This window comes from Salvelinus sp. IW2-2015, linkage group LG16 (assembly GCF_002910315.2).
Source record: "Salvelinus sp. IW2-2015 linkage group LG16, ASM291031v2, whole genome shotgun sequence".
Lineage (NCBI taxonomy): Eukaryota > Metazoa > Chordata > Actinopteri > Salmoniformes > Salmonidae > Salvelinus > Salvelinus sp. IW2-2015.
Window position 1 is genome coordinate 21,167,344 of NC_036856.1, and position 26,624 is coordinate 21,193,967.

Sequence of the window (26,624 nt, forward strand, 5' to 3'; positions counted from 1 at the left end):
GCAGAGGATACGTTCATTAGAGTTACCAGCCTCAGAAATTGCAGCCCAAATAAATGCTTCAGAGTTCAAGTAACAGACACATCTCAACATCAACTGTTCAGAGGAGACTCTGTGGATCAGGCCTTCATGGTCAAATTGCTGCAATGAAACCACTACTAAAGGACACCAATAATAAGAAGAGACTTGCTTGGGCCAAGAAACACGAGCAATGGACATTAGACCTTTAGAAATCTGTCCTTTGGTCTGGAGTCCGAATTTGAGATTTTTGGTTCCAACCGCTGTCTTTGTGAGACACGGTGTGGGTGAACGAATGATCTCCGCATGTGTATTTCCCACCGTAAAGCATGGAGGAGGAGATGTTATGGTGTGGGGTTGCTGGTGAGACTGTGATTTATTTAGAATTGAAGGCACACTTAACCAGCATGGCTACCACAGCATTCTGCAGCGATACGCCATCCCATCTGGTTTGCGCTTAGTGGAACTACCATTTGTTTTTCAACAGGACAATGACCCAAAACACACCTCCAGGCTCTGCAAGGGCTATTTTACCAAGAAGGAGAGTGATGGAGTGCTGCATCAGATGACCTGGCCTCCACAATTCCCCGACTTCAACCAAATTGAGATGGTTTGGGATGAGTCGGACCGCAGAGTGAAGGAAAAGCAGCCAACAAGTTCTCAGTATATGTGGGAACTCCTTCAAAATTATTGGAAAAGCATTCCAGGTGAAGCTGGTTGAGAGAATGCCAAGAATGTGCAAAGCTGTCATCAAGGCAAAGGGTGGCTATTTGAAGAATCTCAAATCTAAATTAGATTTGGATTTGTTTAACACTTTGTTGGTTACTACATGATTCCATATGTGTTATTTCCTAGTTTTGATGTCTTCACTATTATTATTTTGTTCTGACTTCAACTGTATGTATGAATTTATTTAGCAATGCGAGCAGTTTTGTTCAGCATGTTAGGCTCTGGTCTGTCTGAGGAGTGAGGATAAATGGCATGTTGGCATGTTCTCTGCAATCCAGTTGCAAACCATAGTCGGGATTTTTTATGGCGGTTTGGAGCAGTGGCTTCTTCCTTGCTGAGCGGCCTTTCAGGTTATGTCGATATAGGACTAATTTTACTGTGGATATAGATACTTTAGTACCTGTTTCCTCCAGCATCTTCACAAGGTCCTTTGCTGTTGTTCTGGGATTGATTTGCACTTTTCGCACCAAAGTACGTTCATCTCTAGGAGACAGAAAGCGTGAGCGGTGTGATGGCTGTGTAGTCCCATGGTCTTTATACTTGCATACTATTGTTTGTACAGATGAACGTGGTACCTTCAGGCGTTTGGAAATTGCTCCCAAGGATGAACCAGACTTGCGGAGGTCTACAATTGTTTTTCTGAGGTCTTGGCTGATTTATTTTGATTTCCCCATGATGTCAAGCAATGTTTGAAGGTAGGCCTTGAAATACATCCACAGGTACACCTCCAATTGACCCAAAWTATGTCAATTAGCCTATCAGAAGCTTCTGACCCACTTGTATTGTGATACAGTGAATTATAAGTGAAATAATCTGTCTGTAAACAATTGTTGGAAAAATTACTTGTGTCATACACAAAGTAGATGTCCTAACCAACTTTCCAAAACTATAGTTTGTTAACAAGAAATTTGTGGAGTGGTTGAAAAATGATTTTTAATGACTCCAACCAAAGTGTATGTAAACTTCCAACTTCAACTGTACATGTTATTCAATCATTGCACCTACACGAGTGTCTGCGTTGCCAGCTCTAAAATAGAAGTCAGTTGTATTTGTGACGCTGAACGCGGTACAAGTCTTGCCTCTCCCATCTCCTCATTGGTTATACCCACGTGGGTGATTGAAAGATGAACTGAGGTCGGTCGGTCGTCGTGGTACACTCTAAAAAGTAAAGGTTCCTGGAGTATCCTTTAGGGGTTCTTCAAATTTAAACTGTGGGGGAACCCCTATAAGTTCTTCGAAGAACCCTTGAAAAAGGTTTTTCAAATAACCCCTTATAATGGTTCCTCAAAGAACCTTTCTGGGTTCATTTTTTTWAACTCCCTGTCCACCCTCCCTCCATTATAAAAAAAATGTTTTAATAATAATAATAACAATATTGACAATATTGATTTACATAATTCATTGTTTATTTAGTGGCACCACAAATGTGAATTAATATTTACAAAACAATTTACCAAACAAAACACATTAAACAATTGCAACATTTCTACAGACATGTCAGACCATAGTAAATAATACATTTACTTTGTATAGTGCTTTCCATTACAATTTTTTTTTTTTGAAATAATGATTTACAATAAAAACAAGATACATTAAAAATGAATCATAGGTAAACTAACAATATTGTAGACTTGATGCTAAATACAGATGTTTTTGCTTTAGTGTGTGTCTGTGTCCTAAACCACTTAGTTATGTTAGGAAGTTTGCCATCTTTATGACCGACCCTGGTAACTTCACCCCAACGTCTATTATCCCCAGAACACAGTAACTTAAGAATATAAGTGTTTTTCAGAAATGTTGGGGAAATTTAACTGAAAATAAAAGCCCTAGCAGAGCCCCAAGTCCCATTGGGGATGTCCTCTAGGGCGTGCATGTTCTCCCCATCAAAGGCCAGCGGGATTTCACTCTCATGGTGAAATGGATTTCCGCCGATGTGCAGTAAAAGAGTGGGGAGCGGTGAAATCTGTGTCAACAAAAGTAAGAAAAGATGAATACACATACAATTAACAAAGAACATAATAAATGTTCAGCTGTAGTTTTATATAAGCTTGCACACTTATGTTTATGAAGAAACAGATTATTTGTGCATAGGCATACCTTGTTACGGACATAAAGGCCACTCGGGTCCTCATTGAAGAGGTAGGGCAAGAGCAGGATCGCTGCTGTGGTCTCGAGTCCTAGTAAAGTAAAGCAATGATCTTACTACACTTGCTAATTTTATTGCAAAATACATTATAGAAAGGGAAGGAATAAGAGCAAATYCCTCTTCTGTATTGTCCTTCAGGAACTGTTGAAATAGCAGGATGATGTCTTCACCCCTGCCTCGCCTCGCTACCTCTGCTAGTCCTTGAATTTTTTTTTGTCTATATCCATTCCATGAACATGATTAATTTCTGAGAAGATCTGAAAAGATCTTTGCACACATTTGTATGCTAATAGATTTTAGTTTGTATTGACTGCTATGTAGGTTAAATGTACACTTCAAATGCAGCTGTCCTACAACATATCCTTACCTTCTTCTTGATCCCAATTSCATTGTGTCCATGTTCTGTCCTATAAGAATTTCAAAGGAAGAGAAAATGTGTGAAAGAGTAGTCTTACAAGCATTAAAAATATGTATATATATTTAAAAAATATTGAAAGACAAATGGCATCGACATACAATTTGATTTTAATTTATTTTACCTTTATTTATACAGGTTTTTTCTCATTAAGATAACATTTATTTTCCAAGAGAGACCTGTTGAGACAATTGAATGCAAAATAGAATAACATATTGGAGAAAGCACTAGCCAATACAGTACTGCCATACAGGCTTGAAAGATTATACGCAACATTTTGCTGAGTGGCAATACTGTGTTTGGATTCTGAAGGGCATGCATGTATACAAAAGAGGTCTAGTCACTACTAATACCATTATGCTTTGAATCTATAGCTACCATCTAAGCTATTCATTTCCCTCCACAKGGGGGCATACATGTAACCTTTCCAAAATGGGATAGTATTGTACATGTAATGTTATGCTACCTTGTGAGTTCACAATAGTATTGCATGCTGTAGCAGGCTTTATAAAGAGGAAGCCCTCCATTGACCGATTAAGTTCGTTGCAACATCTCGTCTGGACAGGTCACCGTCCTTAGTTGGTTAGTTGGTGTCAACGAAGCTAATGTTAGCTAGTTCATTCTCACAAAAGTGAGAACTGCTCTAGATTGGAAACTTAAGTGTAAAACCATGTTGGCTTTATGGAAACAATATACAATATATGGGACAGAATATAGTTCAGGAAATAATACAAACCTAAACTCAGCAAAAAAAGAAACGTCCTCTCACTGTCAACTGCGTTTATTTTCAGCAAACTTAACATGTGTAAATATTTGTATGAACGTAACAAGATTCAACAACATACATAAACTGACAAAGTTTCACAGACATGTGACTAACAGAAATGGAATAATGTGTCCCTGAACAAAGGGGAGGTTAAAATAAAAAGGTAACAGTCAGTACCTGGTGTGGCCACCAGCTGCATTAAGTACTGCAGTGCATCTCCTCCTCATGGACTGCACCAGATTTGCCAGTTCTTGCTGTGAGATGTTACCCCACTCTTCCACCAAGGCACCTGCAAGTTCCCGGACATTTCTGGGGGGGAATGGCCCTAGCCCTCACCCTCTGATCCAACAGGTCCCAGACGTGCTCAATGGGTTTGAGATCCGGGCTCTTCGCTGGCCATGGCTCTTCACTGACATTCCTGTCTTGCAGGAAATCACGCACAGAACGAGCAGTATGGCTGGTGGCATCGTCATGCTGGAGGGTCAGGATAAGCCTGCAGGAAGGGTACCACATGAGGGAGGAGGATGTCTTCCCTGTAATGCACAGCGTTGAGATTGCCTGCAATGACAACAAGCTCAGTCCGATGATGCTGTGACACACCGCCCCAGACCATGACGGACCCTCCACCTCCAAATCGATCTTGCTCCAGAGTACAGGCCTTGGTGTAATGCTCATTCCTTCGACAATAAACACGAATCCGACCATCAGCCCTAGTGAGACAAAACCGCGACTCGTCAGTGAAGAGCACTTTTTGCCAGTCCTGTCTGGTCCAGCGACTGTGGGTGTGTTCCCATAGGCGATGTTGTTGCCGGTGATGTCTGGTGAGGACCTGCTTTACAACAGGTCTACAAGCCCTCAGTCCAGCCTCTCTCAGCCTATTGCGGACAGTCTGAGCACTGATGGAGGGATTGTGCGTTCCTGGTGTAACTCAGGCAGTTAATGTTGCCATCCTGTACCTGTCCCGCAAGTGTGATGTTCGGATGTACCGATCCTGTGCAGGTGTTGTTACACGTGGTCTGCCACTGCGAGGACGATCAGCTGTCCATCCTGTCTCCCTATAGCACCGTCTTAGGCGTCTCACAATACGGACATTGCAATTTATTGCCCTAGCCACATCTGCAGTTCTCATGTCTCCTTGCAGCATGCCTAAGGCACGTTCACGCAGATGAACAGGGACCCTGGGCATCTTTCTTTTGGTGTTTTTCAGAGTCAGTAAAAAGACCTCTTTAGTGTCCTAAATTTTCATAACTGTGACCTTAATTGCCTACCGTCTGTAAGCTGACCGTTCCACAGGCGCATGTTCATTAATTCAATCAATCAATCAAATCTATTTATAAAGCCCTTTTTACATCAGCTGATGTCACAAAGTGCTGTACAGAAACCCAGCCTAAAACCCCAAACAGCAAGCAATGCAGGTGTAGAAGCACGTTGGCTAGGAAAAACTCCCTAGAAAGGCCATGACCTAGGAAGAAACCTAGAGAGGAACCAGACTATGAGGGGTGGCCAGTCCTCTTCTGGCTGTGCCGGGTGGAGATTATAACAGAATATGGCCAAGATGTTCAAATGTTCGTAGATGACCAGCAGGGTCAAATAATAATAATCACAGTGGTTGTCAAGGGTGCAACAGGTCAGCACCTCAGGAGTAAATGTCAGTTGGCTTTTCATAGCCGATCATTCAGAGTATCTCTACTGCTCCTGCTGTCTCTAGAGAGTTGAAAACAGCAAGTTTGGGACAGGTAGCACGTCCGGTGAACAGGTCAGGGTTCCATAGCAGCAGGCAGAACAGTTAACACTGGTGCAGCAGCACGGCCAGGTGGACTGGGGACAGCAAGGAGTCATCAGGCCTGAGGCATGGTCCTAGGGCGCAGGTCCTCCAAGAGAGAGAAAGAGAGAAAGAAAGAGAGAAAAAGAGGGGAAAAGTGAGAGAGAATTAGAGAAAGCATACTTAAATTCATACAGGACACCGGATAAGACAGGAGAAATACTCCAGATATAACAGACTGACCCTAGCCCCCCGACACATAAACTACTGCAGCATAAATACTGGAGGCTGAGACAAGAGGGGTCGGGAGACACTGTGGCCCCGTCCGACGATACCCCCGGACAGGGCCAAACAGGCAGGATTTAACCCCACCCACTTTGCCAAAGCACAGCCCCCACACCACTAGAGGAGAAACTTCAACCACCAACTTACCATCCTGAGACTAGGCCGAGTATAGCCCACAAAGATCTTCCCCACGGCACGAACCCAAGGAGAGGCGCCAACCTTGAACAGGAAGATCACATCAGTGACTCAACCCATACAAGTGACGCACCCCTCCTAGGGACGGCATGAAAGAGCACCAGTAAGCCAGTGACTCAGCCTCCGTAATAGGGTTAGAGGCAGAGAATCCCAGTGGAGAGAGGGGAACCGACCAGGCAGAGACAGCAAGGGCGGTGTGTTGCTCCAGTGCCTTTCCGTTCACCTTCACACTCCTGGGCCACACTCAATCATAGGACCTATGAAGAGATGAGTCTTCAGTAAAGACTTAAAGGTTGAGACCGAGTCTACGTTTCTCACATGGATAGGCAGACCATTCCATAAAAATGGAGCTCTATAGGAGAAAGCACTGCCTCCAGCTGTTTGCTTAGAAATTCTAGGGACAGTAAGGAGGCCTGCGTCTTGTGACCGTAGTGTACGTGTAGGTATGTATGGCAGGACCAAATCGGAAAGATAGGTAAGAGCAAGCCCATGTAATGCTTTGAAGGTTAGCAGTAAAACCTTGAAATCAGCCCTTGCCTTACCAGGAAGCCAGTGTAGAGAGGCTAGCACTTGAGTAATATGATCAAATTTTTTGGTTCTAGTCAAGATTCTAGCAGCCATGTTTAGCACTAACTGAAGTTTATTTAGTGCTTTATCCGGGTAGCCGGAAAGTAGAGCATTGCAGTAGTCTAACCTAGAAGAGACAAAAGCATGGATACATTTTTCTGCATCATTTTGGACAGAAAGTTTCTGATTTTTGCAATGTTAGATAGATGGAAAAAAGCTGTCCTTGAAACAGTCTTGATATGTTCGTCAAAAGAGAGATCAAGGTCCAGAGTAACGCAGAGGTCCTTCACAGTTATATTTGTTTATGGTTCATTGAACAAGCATGGGAAACAGTGTTTAAACCCTTTACAATGAAGATCTGTGAAGTTATTTACATTTTTACAAATTATCTTTGAAAGACAGGGTCCTAAAAAAGGGATGTTTCTTTTTTTGCTGAGTTTAGTTCTGCATAGTTAGGACATAACGTTATCTAGCTAGCTAACGCTACTGTGCTGTAGCTCATAACGCCAACAGTCAAACCCGGCTTTCTAATATTTACGTTAATTCTTCTGAACTATAGCTAACTAACGTGACAGCTAACCTTATGGAAGCTATTCACAGAAGACCATAATTATCTTTGTTATTCATTAATGTTTTATATTATTATAGACATTATTTTGATACATATTCAGAGCCAATCATCAACCCAACTTACCTTTTTAACTGTTGTCACATTCAAACTTAATATGAGCGTTTTCAGTTGCAAAGTTCCCCGAAGAACTCCAGCAACAATGGGGGTTCCTCGATGAACCCTACCTCCTAAGAAGTTCTTTGAAGAACCTTTTGGGGCTGTTAAGGTTCTTCGAGGATCTTAGAAGAACTCCAGTTGAACCCCAAATTTTTTGAGTGTAATAATATGAACGTTTGATGCCAATTGCCATATAAAGTCCAATGAAGAAAAGCCTGGAAGGAGGAGAGATGACTAGAAACGATTCGGTTGACCGACTGTCGGAGCAGAGGACCTTGTGCATTTCAGGTAAAATAACAACTCAACATTTATATCCCAGGACAAATTAGCTAGCAATAGTAAGCTAGCTAAATAGAACAAATTAGCTAGCAACTGCTAGCCTAATTGCCATAAATGTTTAATGCTTTTCGACCTGTCCCCAAATTAATATAACGTTAATTGGTTCAGAGTTTGTTTTGATATTTCAACCTGGTGGTCGTGATCGAGTTTGGTGTGGGGGGACAAAATAAATGTTATTTACGGTCTGAGAAAAAATAGCCTTTTATAAACACATTTCTTGCAATTCTAAATAATTTTGCATGGCTGGAGACAAACAATCTTTTTTTAATACCATAACAGAGCATGTGTAACCGATGTGAATTGGCTAGCTAGTTAGCGGTGATGCGCGCTAATAGCGTTTCAATCAGTGACGTCACTCGCTCTGAGACCTGAAGTGGTTGTTCCCCTTGCTCTGCAAGGGCTGTGGCTTTTGTGGCGCGATGGGTAACGATGCTTCGTGGGTGACTGTTGTTGATGTGTGCAGAGGGTCCCTGGTTCGAGCCCAGGTTGGGGCGAGGAGAGGGACGAAAGCTAAACTGTTAAAGGGGTAACAAGGGGTAGGCCTATGCTTTTAGACATTTTCTTAACAGAAGCCACAATGCCCTCACATAACCCCTCAATTTGACCCCTGGTTTTAGCTTAACACAGCAAGCCTTTACTGACACTGAGATATTTAAGGAGTGCATGGTGACTGAAGGAATTGGCTGACAAAAATATATGGATAATAGACTAAAATTTAGTCTGTCAAACAGGTAGGCCTACCTCTTATTTCTTGAATAGGAAGAAATAGGTTACAACACAAAGCCCTCCTGTTGTTTGTAGCCTAAAGTCAAATGAAGACTGTTTAAATGAATTATAGTCCTTCTCGAATTAGCCTACTTTCAGAACCCATACGCTGTGCATCTCCGTGGCTGCCGATTCATAGTAATTCATGTAACTCTGATAAATAGGAGCTCTCCCTTTACCCCTCTCTCTCTCAATCAATAGGTCCACCAGATCATCGTACTAGCTGAGAGAACACCAGGAAGGAAGATGGCGGACTGAACGTAGTTATGTAGAGCACCTCAAGATAAAAACGTAATATTCAATATCGGTAAGTTAGACTGAATATTAGCACTACACATTCTGGTGGGTGACAAAAAAAAATCTTAAGACTAGAGAAATGTATCGACAAATATTACGAAAACAAGCAACACCCAAACATAACGGAGAGTAAGACAGGGGAACCTATTTCAAAACGAAAACTTGACTCTTCTACAGACACAGACGATTTCATATTTTTACCACCGGGAATGGTAAAGGTCGAAACCGATCTGTTAAAATCAATAAATGACAAACTGGGTATACTTGAACTAGTCAGTAAGGATATAGAAGAGTTGAAGGTAAGCCTCGAGATGAGTGATGAAAAAGCTGCAACATTGGAGAAAGACACAAACAAGCTAAAAGGGACAGTCAATAAGATTAAAACCGAAGTTAATGAACTTAAAAAGGAGAGCACCGTTCTGAGAGAAGCCTTACTTGACATACAGACTAATTTAGATCCATGAGAGAGAATCTGGCACTTACAGGTATCCAAGAGAAATAAGGAGAAGTTCCTGAATCTGTAGTCAGAGTTCCTCCTTACAGCGCTTCAGATTCCATGCGAAGCTATCGAGAACATCCAACTTGAACATGTACACTGTTTCGGACAGAGAGGGCAGAGGTATGAACACCCAATCGTTGCCAAATTTGCTTTCTTTAAAGATACAATAATGGTTAAAAGCCTGGGTAAATTACTTGCTGGCACGAAAAGTGGCATGAATGACCAGTTCCCAAAGGAAATTGCAGAACGGCGTAAAGTTGTTCTGTATCCAATTTTCAAGGAAAATAGATTAAAAGGGAAACGAGTAGCTCTCGTCGTCGATAAACTATATATTGATAACCAGTTGTTCAGAGACACAAAGACTACTCCATGGCTATTTAAAAAATTACAAAGTTCTTATAGATGAGAAAAATAATGAAACACACAATTCTAGCCCGGTTTTGGATTGTAATAATACAACAAAAAATATAGCTTTTATATATATCTTCAAATATAACTAATTGGAACACAAAAGCACTAATTCAACATGGTGAAGATAACAACTCAGTCAACAGAAGGCACAGTATGTGTGGTGTGTGTTTTTTGGTGATTGGGAAAGTTTGGCGTTGAGTGAGCAAGGAAATGGTTGCATATCCCAGAACCAATGTATTGCTGTGAGCAGGGGTTGTGAGAGAGCTTTCAATGTTGTTCAGATGATGGATAAACTTTTTATAATGAATTATACATTATTTATTGTCCTATCATGGTGGAACAGCGTTTTAAAATAAATTATACATTTAATGTATTTATTGTCCTATCATGGGGAACACATTAAGAAAAAAAATGTATACATCTAATTTATGTATTTATGATCCTATATTGATGGAAAGGTCCACAACCCTATACCCTAGACACCCAGCTGAATGAACCTAACTGTTTTATGGGCCTGCTGTAAGCGGTCCGTATGCAGCCAAAATGCGGTCAGAGACCTAGAGCAGCACTGCCCCCTCAAGATTCTGAGCCTGCTTGGCAGGGTTGGTCCTGCAAAGCCAAAGCCCCCCTAAAGGGAGAGCATAATATACAAGGAAATTCTCAAAGCTGCTAATGAGAACCTTCACGACCTTGTACCTAGCCGATGGGGTGCCCCCACCCAGGCAGTGGCAGTACTGACAACACTAGCTGCAGTAACCCATGGGGAGGGGGTCACACTCGGACATTCAGAGAGGGGGTATATTATTGTGGCCCTGGCGGCAAAAAAACAAAAGTCTGACTGCATGGAGATGCTTGGGAATATGGTCAATACGGGGGACCGTGTTGTGGGTGTTTCAGGGGTACATTTGACCTCCACAATCTAGGACGTGACAATGGTTAATAAAATCTCCCCATTTTTTTGCACAGTTTTGCAGGCCTTCTCATACAGCTGCAACTGTATATGCATTCGTAAATTAAGACTTTTCTTGAGTTGGGCTCTGGGATGGTGCAACTGTTGAGAATGTGAGCCTATGGTTGTGTGGGGGAAAGGGGTTGAGTGTGTATGAGTGTGTATGAGTGTGTGGGTGTATGTGTGTGTCCCACAACTGTTGCGAGGGAGTAAAGATGTTAGGGACATTATAGGATGATTCACAATAATTGTTTGCTAATATAATAATTGCTTGCAATAATGTAATTTTGGTAATGGCGAGACTGGTGAGAGGTAAAATCCTTTGCATAAATTGCCTACATTACTACAAATATTAATAGCTAATTATGGAAAATAAGAAATAGGATTTTTAAAATATATATTTTTTTGATGGCTATATATAATACAAATCGAGGTGAGGGCGATGGAAATGCATTTGGCGGTTGATCTACTTCTGTTCTGTAAATGGCACTGTGTGCTCTTTTTGAACGATGGATCCCAGTCTCTTCAGGGCTATGGGATCTGGGGTGTCGGCGGTGGTCCGCCGGGCATTGGGATGACAACCCAACTCGGGATGAGGAGGGCTTTTATCGGGTGGAATAGTGGGGACCAATTGGAGGTTTACTTAGTAGCAATGCAAATATCATGGTACAGCTATATAGACACTCAATCATCATGTTACTTTTTAATGGTATGTTTACAAACATATATTTTGATAAATATAATTTAAAGTTGCCTCATTATGGTAAGTGGTGAAATAAGTATAGCCAGTTGTATAATTGTAATGGCTTAGCAGATAATAAGAAAAGACMATCAGTATTTACCTGGCTAAAAGAAAAGGAATATAATATCTATTGTTTACAGGAAACTCATTCAACGATTTTAGATGAAGTTTTGTGGAAAAAGGAATGGGGGTGATGGTATATTGATTAAATATATTTCTCCCATGGGCAAAGAAATTCAAAAGGGGTGATGGTATTAATTAACAGTAATTTTGATCCATATGTGCAAATTGTCCAAACAGATCATCAAGGTAGATGGATTATTTTAAATATGTTATTGGACAATAAACAGATATGGCTTATTAACCTATACGGTCCAAATAATGATGATCCAAGCTTCTTTGAAAATATATATAAGAATTTATCAAGTCTACAAGCAACACTAGACTCTATTATTATGGTGGGAGATTTTAATACGGTCTTAAATGCCTCTATGGACCGGAAAGGAAATCACACTACAAACTATCACCCTCAGGCACTTAAGGTAATCATGAATGTTATGGATATATTGGAATTAGTGGATAGCGGACCTAGTGAGATAGCGACGACTAGCTTGATTAAGTCTCCGCCATGTATATCTCAATACATGGCGGAGGCTTAATCAAGCTAGTCGTCTTGATTACTTTCTTATGTCATTTTCTCTGGCACCAAAAGTTTAAAAAGTGTTGATAGGGGACAGAATGCGGTTGGATCATCACATAATTGGCATATATATTACTCTTACAGAGTTTCCACGTGGGCGAGGATATTGGATATTTAATCAAAGCCTACTAGATGATAAATTGTTTAGAACTAGGACAGAAGATTTTATAACGAACTTTTTCAGACATAACATAGGTAACAGCAGATCCCCTTATTGTATTGGACACTTTTAAATGTGCCTTTAGAGGCCATGCAATTCATTAATCATCTATAAAACAAAAGCAATTTAGATCAAAAGAGTCCATATTAACAAAGGAAATTGAAGGACTAACAGTACAGTTAGATAGCAATAAAAACTGTAGCATAGAGGCACAGAATAAGTTCGAGGAAAAACACAAAGAAATGGAGGAACTTATTCAAGAAAGATCCAGTGTAATATATTATAAAAATGAAGTGAACTGGATGGAATATCGAGAAAAATGCACCAAAATCTTTTTCAATCTTCAGTATAGAAATGCTACCAATTTTTTTTCCTAATAATAATGTAACATTAACATCTGTACAGAAAGACTCATGTTCACATGAGGCTGAGTTCACATGAGGCTGAGTTTTCCCAGCCTCAGGCCAAATTACAGAGGAGAAACTTCTGGATGCAATTAAAGCTTTTAAGGCTGGGAAAACTCCAGGGCTGGATGGCATACCAGTGGAAGTATGCCAAACCTTTTTTGATATACTCAGAGGACCATTCTTAGCATGTTTTAATCACTCCTATATAAAATGGTAGATTATTGGACACGCAACCAACAAGAAGGTCTGATATCATTATTACTGAAATAGGACTCAAGTGGTATATATAAAGATCTTGTCCTTTAAAAAAATTGGAGGCCTCTTACACTTCAAAAAAATCATAGCTAAATGCTTGGTGCATAGAATTAAAAAAGTATTATCAGATATTATTCATCCTAATCAGACAAGTTTTTTACATGGACGATACATTGGAGATAATATAAGATAAGTACTGGAAACAATAGAATACTATGAAATATCGTGGACACCAGGCCTGGTTTTCATAGCTGATTTTTTGATTAAAGTACGACTGGAGTTTATATATAAATGCCTAGAATATTTCAATTTCTCTTATAAAATGGGTTAAAGTTATGTGTAGTAACTCTAGGTGTAAAATAGTAAATAATGGCTACATCTCAGAAAGTTTTAAACTATCTAGAGGAGTAAAACAAGGTTGTCCACTATCGGCATATCTATTTATTATTGCCATCGAATGTTAGCTGTTAAAATTAGATCCAACAATAATATTAAGGGATTAGAAATCCGTGGCTTAAAAACWAAGGTGTCATTGTACGCTGATGATTCATGTTGTTTTCTTTTAAAACCACAATTAGAATCACTCCACGTCCTCATAGAGGATCTAGATACTTTTGTTATCCTCTCTGGATTAAAACCAAATTATGATACTATATTACATATTGGATGACAAAAAAAATGCTAATTTAACATTACCGTGTAGTTTACTAATAAAATGGTCTGACATGGATGTGGACATACTCGGTATACAAATCCCCCAAAAAAGAAATGACCTCACTCCAATAWTTTTTTTTATAGAAAGTTAGCAAAAATAGATAAGATCTTGCTACCATGGAAAGGAAAATACCTGTCTATTTGTGGAAAAATCACCCTGATTTAACTCTTTAATCATGTCACAGTTGACCTATTTGCTTATGGTTTTGCCTACACCTAGTGTGCCTACACATAGACGTCACTCTATCCAGTCCTTTATATGAACAAGGAATATTCAATTTTATTTGGAATGGCAAGGCAGACAAGTAAACCGGCCTATTGATATAACGAATATGAATTTGGAGGGCAGAAATGATTAAATATTAAAGCATTAGACCTCTCACTAAAGGCATCAGTCATACAAACGTTATACTTAAATCCAAACTGGTTCTCTAGTAAATTGGTAAGAATGTCTTACCTCATGTTCAAGAATGGCCTTTTTCCGTTTATTCAGATTACAACTGCTCACATTTGGTTGTTTTAAAAAGAAAGAATCTCCAAAATATCGTTATTTTTTAAACAAGCCTTAGAAAGTTGTTTGCAATTTCAGTTTAATCCACCTGAAAAGACAAAACAAATAACACAACAAATATTGATATTGATTAAAAAAACATATTTTTCGATGAAATGTTTAAAAAAGGTATAATTTTTGTGAATGATATCATAAATAGGACTGGTGGAGTTATGTCACACATGCAGCTAACACAGACATATGGAAATGTCTGCTCTACCCAAAATTACAKCCAACTAATTGCAGCGTTACCACAAAAATGGAAGAGGCAAGTAGAAGGGGAAAAAAGTAAGGAACTTGTATGTCGGCCCTGTATTAAAGAACATAAATGGTTAATAAAGAGAAGTGTGATAAATAAAAACATATACCAATTMAATTTAAGGACAAAAAAATGGACAGCTGTGCCATATAAATTGCTAAATAGTTGGGAAGAGATTTTTGATATACCCATTCCATGGCACATGGTTTATGAATTGACATGCAAAACAATGCCGGATTCAAAACTTCGAATTTTTCAATTTAAATTACAATACAAAATTCTTCCAACCAATAGAATGTTATATATATGGGGGATACAATCTTCCCAGCTCTGCAGATTTTGCTGTGAGAAGGCAGAGTCATTTGATCATTTATTTTGGTATTGTTCATATGTAGCTCGTTTTTGGTCACAGGTCCAGGAATGGCTGAAGAATTGCAACATTTGCCTAGAAATAACGCTGCAGATAGCAATACTGGATTTGAAAAGCCATAGTCAATCAATCAATAATATAATAATTATTTTAGCAAAAATGTTTATCTTTAATTTACAATCTGTAGAAGCTATGAGAATAGAAAMGTTCAGTACTTTTGTGAAGCATCACAGCACAGTTGAAAAATATATGGCAAATAGAAATCCAAAATGGATGGTGTTAAGAGATAGATGGGAGGGGTTGAATGGAGCTGAAGGGTGGGACTAATAACAAGATAACCAATGTAAAATATACAGGGTCTGTAAAATGTATATAGGTTCAGAGTTTTTGTGAAATAGCACAGTTACAAATATAAATCAAACTGGATGGACATCCGAAATAGAGGAAGGACTAAAAACAAACAAAATGTAACTATTGTAAAATAGATTATGTCTGTAGAATGTGTATAATATGTATAAACTGAAGGTAGAAGCCTAAGTGTTACTGTTTATTAGTTTACTCCAATTGGGGGAAGGGTGGTAGGGTTTGCGGGGAATAATAAAGGTATATTCTAAAAAAAGTTGGTACATCTATATAGGTATGTGTATGTATATATGTGTATATATATGTATATGTATGGGTATGCACGTGTATGTATATGGATATTTACCCCAAAAAGATATGGGGGATTGGAAATGATGCAGACAATTACAGTGATGGAAGCAACAATCTTTCTGCAATATTAAGCTGATCCACCCCTAAAAATAAAAAAAATATGACCTTGTTATGACTAGATTTCTATTGTTATTTTCATTGGTAGATCTCACATACGGCTTTTATTTTAAACCAGAGTAGAGCGCTATTTTTGTTGAGAACATAGTTCTGTCATTTGGCAAGGAATTTACATGAATTGCGACCGTGGCCAACGGATTTAAGAGGACGCGGGAAGCAAGTGGTTGAACAGGGTTAGAACAACTCAAAGCAGAGTTACAGCATGGAGGTAAACAATAAACAAGTCAATAACATGGGTAAGACAAAAGAGAGGGAAGGGACCTATTATAACACATTGTGGTGGCAAAGGGCATGGAGGTAGGAATAAATCGATAATTACAATTTAGCAGATTAACACTGGAGTGATAAATCATCAGATGATCATGTGCAAGAAGAGCATCTACGGTGTGCAAAAGAGCAGAAAAGTAAATAAATAAAAGCAGTATGGGGGGTGAGGTAGGTAATTTGGGTGGGTAGTTTACATGGATAGGGATAGATGTTAGCATTGTAGATCAGCAGATCGGTTATTAGGACAGTTAGTTTTATAAAGTTGTTGAGGGAGATAAAAGTCTCCAACTTCAGAGATTTTTGCAATTCGTTCCAGTCGCAGGCAGCAGAGAACTGGAAGGAAAGGCGTCAAATGAGGTTTTGGCTTTAGGGATGATCAGTGAGATACACCTGCTGGAGCGCGTGTTGCGGGTGGGAGTAGCCATCGTGACCAGGTGAACTGAGATAAGGCGGCACTTTACCTAGCATAGCCTTAGATGAGACCTGGAGCCAGTGGGTCTGACGACGAACATGTAGCGAGGGCCAGCCGACTAGGGCATACAGGTCGCAGTGGTGGGTCGTATAGGTGCTTTAGTAACAAAACGAATGGCACTGTGATAAACTGCATCCAGTTTGCTAGTAGAGTATTGGAAGCTATTTTGTAGATGACATCGCCGAAGTCGAGGATCGGTAGGATAGTCAGTTTTACTAGGGTAAGTTTGGCGGCGTGAGTGAAGGAGGCTTTGTTGCGGAATAGAAAGCCGATTCTTGCTTTGATTTTGGATTGGAGATGTTTGATATGAGTCTGGAAGGAGAGTTTGCAGTCTAGCCAGACACCTAGGTACTTATAGATGTCCACATATTCTAGGTCGGAACGTCCAGCGGTGGTGATGCTAGTCGGGCGTGGGGCGGGGCGCAGGAGCAGACGGTTGAAGCATGCATTTGGTTTTACTAGCGTTTAAGAGCAAGTTGGAGGCACGGAAGGAGTGTGTGTTATGGCATTGAAGCTCGTTGGAGGTTAGATTAGCCAAGTGTCAAGGAAGGGCGCGAGAGTATAATAGTAGAATGGTTGTCGTCTGCGTAGAGGTGGATGAGGGAATCGCCCGCGAGCAAGAGCAACATCATTGATGTATACAGAGAAAAGAGTCGGCCCGAGAATTGAACCTGTGGTACCCCATAGAGACTGCCAGAGGACCGGACAACATGCCCTCCGATTTGACACACGGAACTCTGTCTGCAAAGTAGTTGGTGAACAGGCAAGGCGTCATTAAGAAAAAACGCGAGGCTACTGAGTCTGCCGATAAGAATATGGTGATTGACAGAGTCGAAAGCCTTGGCCAGGTCGATGAAGACGGCTGCACAGTAATGTCTTTATACTGATGGCGGTTATGATATCGTTTAGTACTTGAGCGTGGCTGAGGTGCACCGCTATGACCGGCTCGGAAACCGGATTGCACAGCGGAGAAGGTACGGTGGGATTCGAGATGGTCAGTGATCTGTTTGTTGACTTGGCTTTCGAAGACCTTAGATAGGCAGGGCAGGATGGATAGTGGTCTGTAACAGTTTGGGTCCAGGGTGTCTCCCCTTTGAAGAGGGGGATGACGGCGGCAGCTTTCCAACCCTTGGGGATCTCAGATGATACGAAGGAGAGGTTGAACAGGCTGGTGATAGGGGGTGGTCGACATGGCGGCGGACAGTTTCAGAATAGGGGGTCCAGATTGTCAACCCAGCTGATTTGTATGGGTCCAGGTTCCAGCTTTTCAGAACATTCCTAGTCTATCTGGATTTGGGTAAAGGAGAAGCTGGGAGGCTTTGGGCGCGTAGCAGCGGGGGGGGGGGGGCTGTTGGCCAAGGTGGGAGTCGCCAGGAGGAAGGCATGGCCAGCCATGAAGAATGCTTGTTGTAAGTGTTCGATTATACACGGTTTATCGGTGGTGAGTGTTACCTAGCCTCAGTGCAGTGGGCAGCTGGGAGGAGGTGCTCTTGTTTCTCATGGACTTTACAGTATCCCAGAACTTTTTGGAGTTAGAGCTACAGGATGCAAATTTCTGCTTGAAAAGCTGGCCTTTTGCTTTCCTGACTGACTGCGTGTATATGGTTCCTGACTTCCCTGAACAGTTGCATATCGCGCGGGGGCTCTTCGATGCTATTGCAGTTCGCCAAAGGATGTTTTTGTGCTGGTCGAGGCAGTCAGGTCTGGAGTGAACCAAGGGCTATATCTTGTTCTTGGTTCTGCATTTTTTGAACGGAGCATGCTTGTCTATAATAGGTGAGGAAGTAACATTTTAAGAAATGACAGGCATCCTCAACTGACGGGATGAGGTCAATATCCTTCCAGGGTCCGGGCCCAGGTGATAGAAATAACAGCGTCATCGTGCTCGCAGAAAAGTGGTTGTAGGGGAGCGTTTGACAGATGATGAGGGGTTGGTCGTTTGACCGCGGACCCGTGGCGGATACAGGCAATGAGGCAGTGATCGCTGAGATCTTGAAATGGCTAAATTAGCTTGTAGCTGGTATTGTATCCCAAGAATTCGCTGGTAGACCTCTTCAGCTAGCCGGCAGATGGGCCTAGCTCGAGGCTAGCTCAAGGCTAACTGGTGCTTGCTTCGGGACAGAGGTGTTAGCCAGTAGTAGCCACTCGMTTGCAGCTAGCTAGCTGTGATGATACGGTGTAATTGTCCAGAGCTTGCMTCAGGAATCCGGTGATGTGGTAGAGAAAAAGCAGTCCTATATGCTCTGGGTTGATATCGCGCTTGCAGACTGGCAGGTATTGGCCCGGTATTGAAGTTGGCTGTGTCCGAGTTGAGGGTGAAGACCGCAGCAGTGGCTAACTGACTACTAGCTAGTAGCTAGTTATCTGGCTAGCTTCTGATTGGGGTTACGGTTCTAAAGTATAAAAAAAATAGCAGGTCCGTACCACATTGGGTGAGGCGGAATGTAGGAATGTATATTCAGTTCCTAGATGGAAAGTGAAATTAAAATATATACGAAATGTATACGAAAAATACGAAGACTATTTACACGGGACAGGACAAGGACAAAGACACATCCGACTGCTACGCCATCTTGGATTCGTATATGGGCAACAAAACATATTGTTTTTATTAAGATCAATTATAGAAGTAGAAAGCTTATCTTCYGTCTTCCTTCTCATCTTCGCGCTCTCCCAAATGAACAGGACATCAGTAGGCCTAGTTCACGAGCACAGATATTGATTTATTTTTACAAATAAAACAATATTTTCAGAAGAAGCCTTTGACTCGCTTTCTTAAGTGCTAACATGCACAGCGCCGCCATTGGTTAGGCAGTACAAACATTTTTACATCATCAAGAGCAGAGCAGGGCTCATGATTGGGATAGCCTATCCATTGCAGTGTGTAATGTAGTGTGTAAAACTCGGGGAGGAAGAAGATTTTCTTAGAAATATAATTCTGAGCATGCTCTTTGTATAGCCTAGGTCTCATTTGATTGAGGTCACACTAGTATTAGAGGCTTTGGTTTTTCCATTAATATTTTGAGGTTGGACGTTAGCATGTTAGCACGTGGGGTTGCACAGATTTGGGTCACCTTGTTAGTCAGTAGGTGTTACACCTGTGCTGATTTGTAATCTCGTTAGTGGGAAGGTGTTTCATCTGTGCTGGTCCAGTTGATATTTAGGAGTGGCTGGCCCAGTACTCCAGTTGTCTTAAGAGATGTGGAGGGTTAGCACCTTTAGTTGACTCTCCCTGTTTGATTTCTAGACAAACAATCCTTTATCTGATCTTCCCTGTTTTTGTCTTTCTCAATCATTTTGGTTTGCTTCCTGTCTTTAAGTTTGGTGTGGGTATTTATTTTGTTAGCCGATTAACGGGCAAATTTTGTGGGCGCCCACGGTGGGTGTCTTTCAGGTCCCAAAAGGTCCCCAAGAACATCAGGCCTTTATGGTAGACTGGCCAGGCGGAAGCCACTCTTCAGTAAAAGGCACATAACAGCCCTTGGAATTTGCCAAAAGGCACCTAAAGGACTCTCAGAGCATGATCCAATATTCTCTTGTCTGATTAAACCAATGTTGAACTCTTTGGCCTGAATGCCAAGCACCAAGTCTGGAGGAAACCTGGCACCATCCCTATGGTGAAGCATGGTGGTGGCAGCATCATGCTGCGGGGATGTTTTTCAGAGGCAGGGACTGGGAGGCTAGTCAGGATCGAGGGAAAGATGAACGGAGCAAAGTACAGAGAGATCCTTGATGAAAACCTGCTCCAGAGTGCGCTCAGGACCTTAGACTTGGGCGATGGTTCACCTTCCAACAGAACAACGACCCTTACCACACAGCCAACACAACACAGGAGTGGCTTTGGGGCATGTCTCTGAATGTCCTTGAGTGGCCCAGCCAGAGCCTGGACTTGAACACGATCGAACATCTCTGGAGAGACCTGAAAGGTATGCCAAGCGTGTAGCGTCATACCCAAGAAGACTCGAGGCTGTAATCTCTGCCAAAGGTGCTTCAACAAAGTACTGAGTAAAGGGTCTGAATACTTATGTAAATGTTATATTTCTGTTTTGGTTTTTGTAAACATTTCTAAAAACCTGTTTTTGCTTTGTCATTATGGGGTATTGTGTGTAGATTGATGAGGGGAATTTTTTTTTAAATCAATTTTAGAATGAGGCCGTAACGTAGAAAAATTTGCAAAAGGTCAAGGGGTCTGAATACTTTCTGAATGCACTGTATATGTTTGATGGATTTTTTTCTATTTATATCTGAATCCGATGCAGTCAGACACTCATAACACCTCGTTTCATGGGTGAAACGATATAGTTTTATGGATGAAAGTTACCCCTACGCCATTTGAGCTATTCTATCATCTTGGAAACACTATACTTTATCTCAGGGTCATCCCATAGCACTTCATGACCTGACATTGGCCATTTTATTTGTCATCCCTTTTATTTATTTTTTATTTAACCTTTATTTAACTAGGCGAGTCAGTTAAGAACAAATTCTTATTTACAATGACGGCCTACCCCGGCCAAACCCGGACGTCGCTGGGCCAGTTGTGCGCTGCCCTATGGGACTTCCAATCACGCCGGTTGTGATACAGCCTGGAATTGAACCAGGGTCTGTAGTGACGCCTCTAGCACTGATATGCAGTGTCTTAGACCGCTGCGCCACTCGGGAGAGAAGTGGTGCAGTTTGCAACTGTCAATTAAGGTTGTCTGCTGTTTGCAAAGTGAAACATCCATGTGTGTGTAACAAGGAAGATGTGCCTCTTTTGAAATAAATTAATGTTTTTTTTTCCTGTAACAGCTGTTATGTTCGTGTACTGTGGGATATTGTCTGTCTCCAACAAGCCCTTGATAAATTACCATAGTTGAAATCTTCAGTAGGACGTCACTCTATCCAGTCCTTTAGCTGGATTCCTTATGATCACAAATGACGACCTGATATTCTAGGTAACTTAAAACGCCATTGGTCTGTCTGCCTGTGCAATGAGACACCCCCTGAGAGAGAGAGGTGATACCACAACTTGGATCAATGTCTCAAATGATGAAAAATGGATGCATGGCACAAGGGTTTATGGTACTTATGGCTTTAACAGGTGAGAAACAGTATTGACTTTCCACTAAGGGGAGTGATTACTTAAAGAGCCAATATCAAATGGAGAAAGAGCGGAGGTTATTTACATGTTTTACCATAGTAATGATGAGTTAGGGCAGTGTTTCCGCTCCATTTCCAGCTGTACCTTAACATTCTATGTCTGTGACCTTGTGAGGCTCTCAGCTCTTCTCTGAGAGATTGTCTTAAGGTTTCTAGCTCGCATAGGGCATTCCTTCCCCTTCACATCTACATATCACTCACTTTCAGACTATACAGCATTTGAATTAAGAGAATGTCAATTCTTGATTTTATATGGAACATCTATAGTTTCATAGAACCAACAAACCATTCCAGTATGTGTGGAATCATCTTCCCTTCCTGGAATGGTTTTTCTTCCCACACACCTTTTTTTTTACCTCCAGGTCACTCATTATTCATTTCTCTGAGCATATGTCTGTTAACATAAGCCTGGTGTCAGCAGCAAACATTTACTCACACTACAGATGTCGGGTCTTAATTTGGCCCCTTTCATCGCAGGAAGAAAATAATCCTGCAGCTGGAGAATTTGAATGAATATTGAATATTTAGAATCACCAACAGCAGCTGGATGCAGTGTTTGTACGCCACTAACATTTAAACAATTTATTTTAAATTGTCACACACCGGATATGTGCAGTGACATAAGTTGTTTTACAGGATCAGCCATATTAGTACGGTGCCCCTGGAGCTAATTAGGGTTAAGTGCCTTGCTCAAGGGCACATTGACAGATTTTTCACCTTGTAGGCTACATGCAGGCTTCAGAGCATCTTGTGTGGATTATAATAAATTGACATTTATAGGGAGTAGATGTATTTTTTGTTAGGAAAAATCTTATTWAAAAAAAATCTATTGTATTGTTATAGTTTCAAGGAAACCAATAGTCAGAATAAATGTAACGTTGCTTCAGTGCCTGTGTGGTCCAGTGGTTACAGGTGCTGACTCCACCACACATTATGCCAGAGTTGGCATGCGTTTGAATCTGGCCCACTACTGCTCTTTGAATTTTTGGAGGAACAAGTACTTTTCTAGTTACGTTCAGTGGGCTGTACTTGTACTCTTATTCAAGTAATTGCTGAAGGAAGTAACTTACTTTTTACTCTGTTACATTTGACCAAATCATTTCATGGACCAGCCCAACAAAAGAAAATACCCCTTCAAAGTGGAAAGGAGAGGTTCAGAAGAGAAGGAGGATGGGGGTAAATCTGGTTTTGTCTAGAAGGGATACAGCTTTTGATTTAAAAAAAATATTTCGTAGCAGGTTAAGAGAACTTACGCAGCAGGTTAGGATAATTCATGTAGTGGGTTAGGAGGAGTAGGTTAAGGTTAGGAAAAGGGTTAGGGTTAGCTAAAATGTAAAAMAAATGTCAGAACTGTATCCATCTACGCATGACGGGTAAATCCTACCTTGGCAGAAAAAAAATGATTGAGTTGCCTTTGGCAATTGATATCTGTTTGATTATTTATTAATTAAATGATTCTTACCTGATCTTTCATGATATTTCATTCTGAGTGAAATTCTACATCTCATTTGGTGTATATCTTTTTGCATGCATTCACCATCACATGTAGCAGTCAAAATTTTGGATACACCTACTCATTCAATAGTTTTTCTTTATTTGTACTATTTCCTACATTGTAGAATAACAGTGAAAATGGGATATGGGATCATGTAGTAACCAAGAAAGTGTTAAACAAATCAAAAAATATTTATATTTTAGATTCTTCAAAGTAGCCACCCTTTGTCTTGTTGACAGCTTTGCACACTGTTGGCATTCTCTCAACCAGCTTCATGAGGTAGTCACCTGGAATGCATTTCAATTAACAGGAGTGCCTTGTTAAAAGTTCCTTCTTAATGTGTTAACAGCTTCTATCCCCAAGCCATAAGACTCCTGAACAGCTAATCAAATGGCTACCCGGACTATTTGCATTGTTCTCCCCGCCCCTCCCCCATTTTTACACGGCTGCTACTCTGTTTATTATCTATGCATAGTCACTTTACCTCTACCTACATGTACATATTACCTCAATTACCTCAACAAACCTGTGCCCCCGCACATTGACTCTGTCGCGGTACTCCCTGTATATAGGCTCGCTACTATCATTTTATTGTTGCTCTTATTTGTTTTTTGCTATTTTCTTKTTTTTAATTAAAATTTAATTWATTTTTTTACTTCAGTTTATTTTAAGAAAGTATTTACTAACACTTATTTTTCTTAAATTGTATTGTTGGTTAAGGGCTTGTAAGTAAGCATTTCACTGAAAGGTCTACACCAGTTGTATTCAGCGCAAGTGATAACATTTGATTTGATCGATATAAGAAAGCGATACAAGAAATCTCAGGAAATATATATATTTTTTTGATACGTATTTAACCCCTTTTTTGTTGGCACAAAACTACTTCCATACTTCCAGTAATTGTTTTAACCTGTACTGGGTTACCTTCAGACGACTCCCGTGACACTTGTGGGGGTTGTAGAGAAAAATGGGGAACACCATCGTGTTTGAGAGTCTCCCCTTTCCATAAGGTTGGTTGTTTAGCATCAAAACCGACGCGTGTGCAACTATGTGGCAAAACAGACAGGGTTCGCTTAGATTGTTGATAACAATATATAGTCTCCCTTATGTTTATTGAAAACAAATAAAGTTGCACAATGAGCACTTGTCTCTCAAAGACATTGTTACAGTTGTTGGTAAGCAAATTTTAGCCATATTAGCATAGACGTGACATCAGTCAAAACAAACAAGAACAAGATTAAACGAGCTAAAACAAGCTATTTACGATTCACCACATGGCAGTTTCTTGTCATTGTTGCTAGCTATCTGGCCCTCCAGAACCATAACAACACATGGCCTTCTGCCCCTTTGAAGCATGAGCATTGTTTTCGTTACATTGTCAGCTAGCCCAAGATGTACTCTGAATCCTTAAGAGTCTATCGACGCACCCTTGTATCAATTCAGGTAACAACATTTTTTAAATCCCCATCAAAATCTGTCAGTTTAAGCAAAWRWTTTTTTTCACCCACCATATTCGCCAATGTCTGCCTTCCGCATCTGTTGTGGAAGGTGGCCGAACTACAGCTGTGTTTGTCAGACCACGAGACATCGCAAAAATAGGTTTTCTCACGAAAACGTCCGTAGCATCTGAACGGTTTAGCCTACAAACTATTATGACCACTCTATGGAAAGGGTAGACTCGAACACGGGACTCGTCTGAAGGTAACCTATACAAAGGAATGGAAATATGGAGGTAGTTTTGTGCCCCAAAAAACAAGGGGTTAAATATGTGTAAAAAAAATAATATATATATATATACTACCGTTCAAAAGTTTGGGGTCACTTAGAAATGTCCTTGTTTTTGAAAGAAAAGCTATTTTTTTGTCCATTTAAAATAACATCAAATTGATCAGAAAAACAGTGTAGACATTGTTAATGTTATAAATTACTATTGTAGCTGGAAACGGCAGATTTTTTTATGGAGTATCTACATAGGCATACAGAGGCCCATTATCAGCAACCTTCACTCCTGTGTTCCAATGTCACGTTGTGTTAGCTAATCCAAGTTTATCATTTTAAAAGGCTAATTGATCATGAGAAAACCATTTTGCAATTATGTTAGCACAGCTGTAAACTGTTGTTTTGTTTAAACAAGCAATAAAACTGTCCTTCTTTAGACTAGTTGAGTATCTGGAGCATCAGCATTTGTGGGTTCGATTACAGGCTCAAAATGGTCAGAAACAAATAATTTTCTTCTGAAACTCGTCAGTCTATTCTTGTTCTGAGAAATGAAGGCTATTCCATGCGAGAAATTGCCAATAAACTGAAGATCTCGTACAACGCTGTGTACTACTCCCTTCACAGAACAGCGCAAACTGGTTCCAACCAGAATAGAAAGAGGAGTGGGAGGCCCCGGTGCACAACTGAGCAAGAGGACAAGTACATTAGACTGTCTAGTTTGAGAAACAGATGACTCACAAGTCCTCAACTGGCAGCTTCATTAAATAGTACCCGCAAAACACCAGTATCAACGTCAACAGTGAAGAGGCGACTCCGGGATGCTGGCCTTTTTAGGTATAGTTGCAAAGAAAAAGTCATATCTCAGACTGGCCAATACAAACAAAAGATTAAGATGGGCAAAAGAACACAGACACTGGACAGAGGAAGATTGGAAAAAAGTGTTATGGACAAACAAATCTAAGTTTGAGGTGTTCGGATCACAAAGAAGAACATTCATGAGACGCAGAAAAAATGAAAAGATGCTGGAGGAGTGCTTGATGCCATCTGTCAAGCATGGTGGAGGCAATGTGGTGGTCTGGGGTGCTTTGGTTGTGGTAAAGTGGGAGATTTGTACAGGGTAAAAGGGATCTTGTAGAAGGAAGGCTATCACTCCATTTTGAAACGCCATGCCATACCCTGTGGACGGCGCTTAATTGGAGCCAATGTCCTACAACAGGACAATGACCCAAATAACTATTTCGTTAAGCTTGACCGTAAGAAGTGCCGATCAAGCCAATCCAACTTGTGGGAGGTGCTTCAGGAAGCATGGGGTGAAATCTCTTCAGATTACCTCAACAAATTGACAACTAGAATGCCAAAGGTCTGCAATGTAATTGCTGCAAATGGAGGATTCTTTGACGAAATCAAAGTTTGAAGGACACAAATTATTTCAAGTAAAAATCATTATTTATTACCTTGTCAACGTCTTGACTATATTTCCTATTAATTTTGCAACTTATTTCATGTATGTTTTCATGGAAAACAAGGACATTTCTAAGTGACCCCAAACTTTTGAATGGTAGTATGTATGTATGTATGTATGTATGTATGTATGTATGTATGTATGTATGTATGTATGTATGTATGTATGTATGTATGTATGTATGTATGTATGTATGTCCTGAGCTTTCTTAT

At 40.5% G+C, this 26,624-nt stretch overlaps 1 long non-coding RNA gene across 2 annotated transcripts; it reads right to left on the bottom strand.

Annotated features, from left to right (window-relative positions):
• Nucleotides 1-2,162: 2,162 nt before the first annotated feature.
• LOC111976009 (uncharacterized) lies at nt 2,163-24,941 on the bottom strand. 2 transcript variants are annotated; one of them, XR_011481168.1, is made up of 6 exons: nt 24,740-24,941; nt 14,303-14,444; nt 3,430-3,484; nt 3,258-3,297; nt 2,842-2,921; nt 2,163-2,707 (listed from the first exon to the last, which is right to left on the bottom strand). It is a non-coding gene; the product is annotated as an uncharacterized lncRNA (long non-coding RNA). The 2 variants fall into 2 exon arrangements; XR_011481169.1 differs by lacking the exon at nt 14,303-14,444.
• Between the last annotated feature and the right edge of the window lie 1,683 nt (nt 24,942-26,624).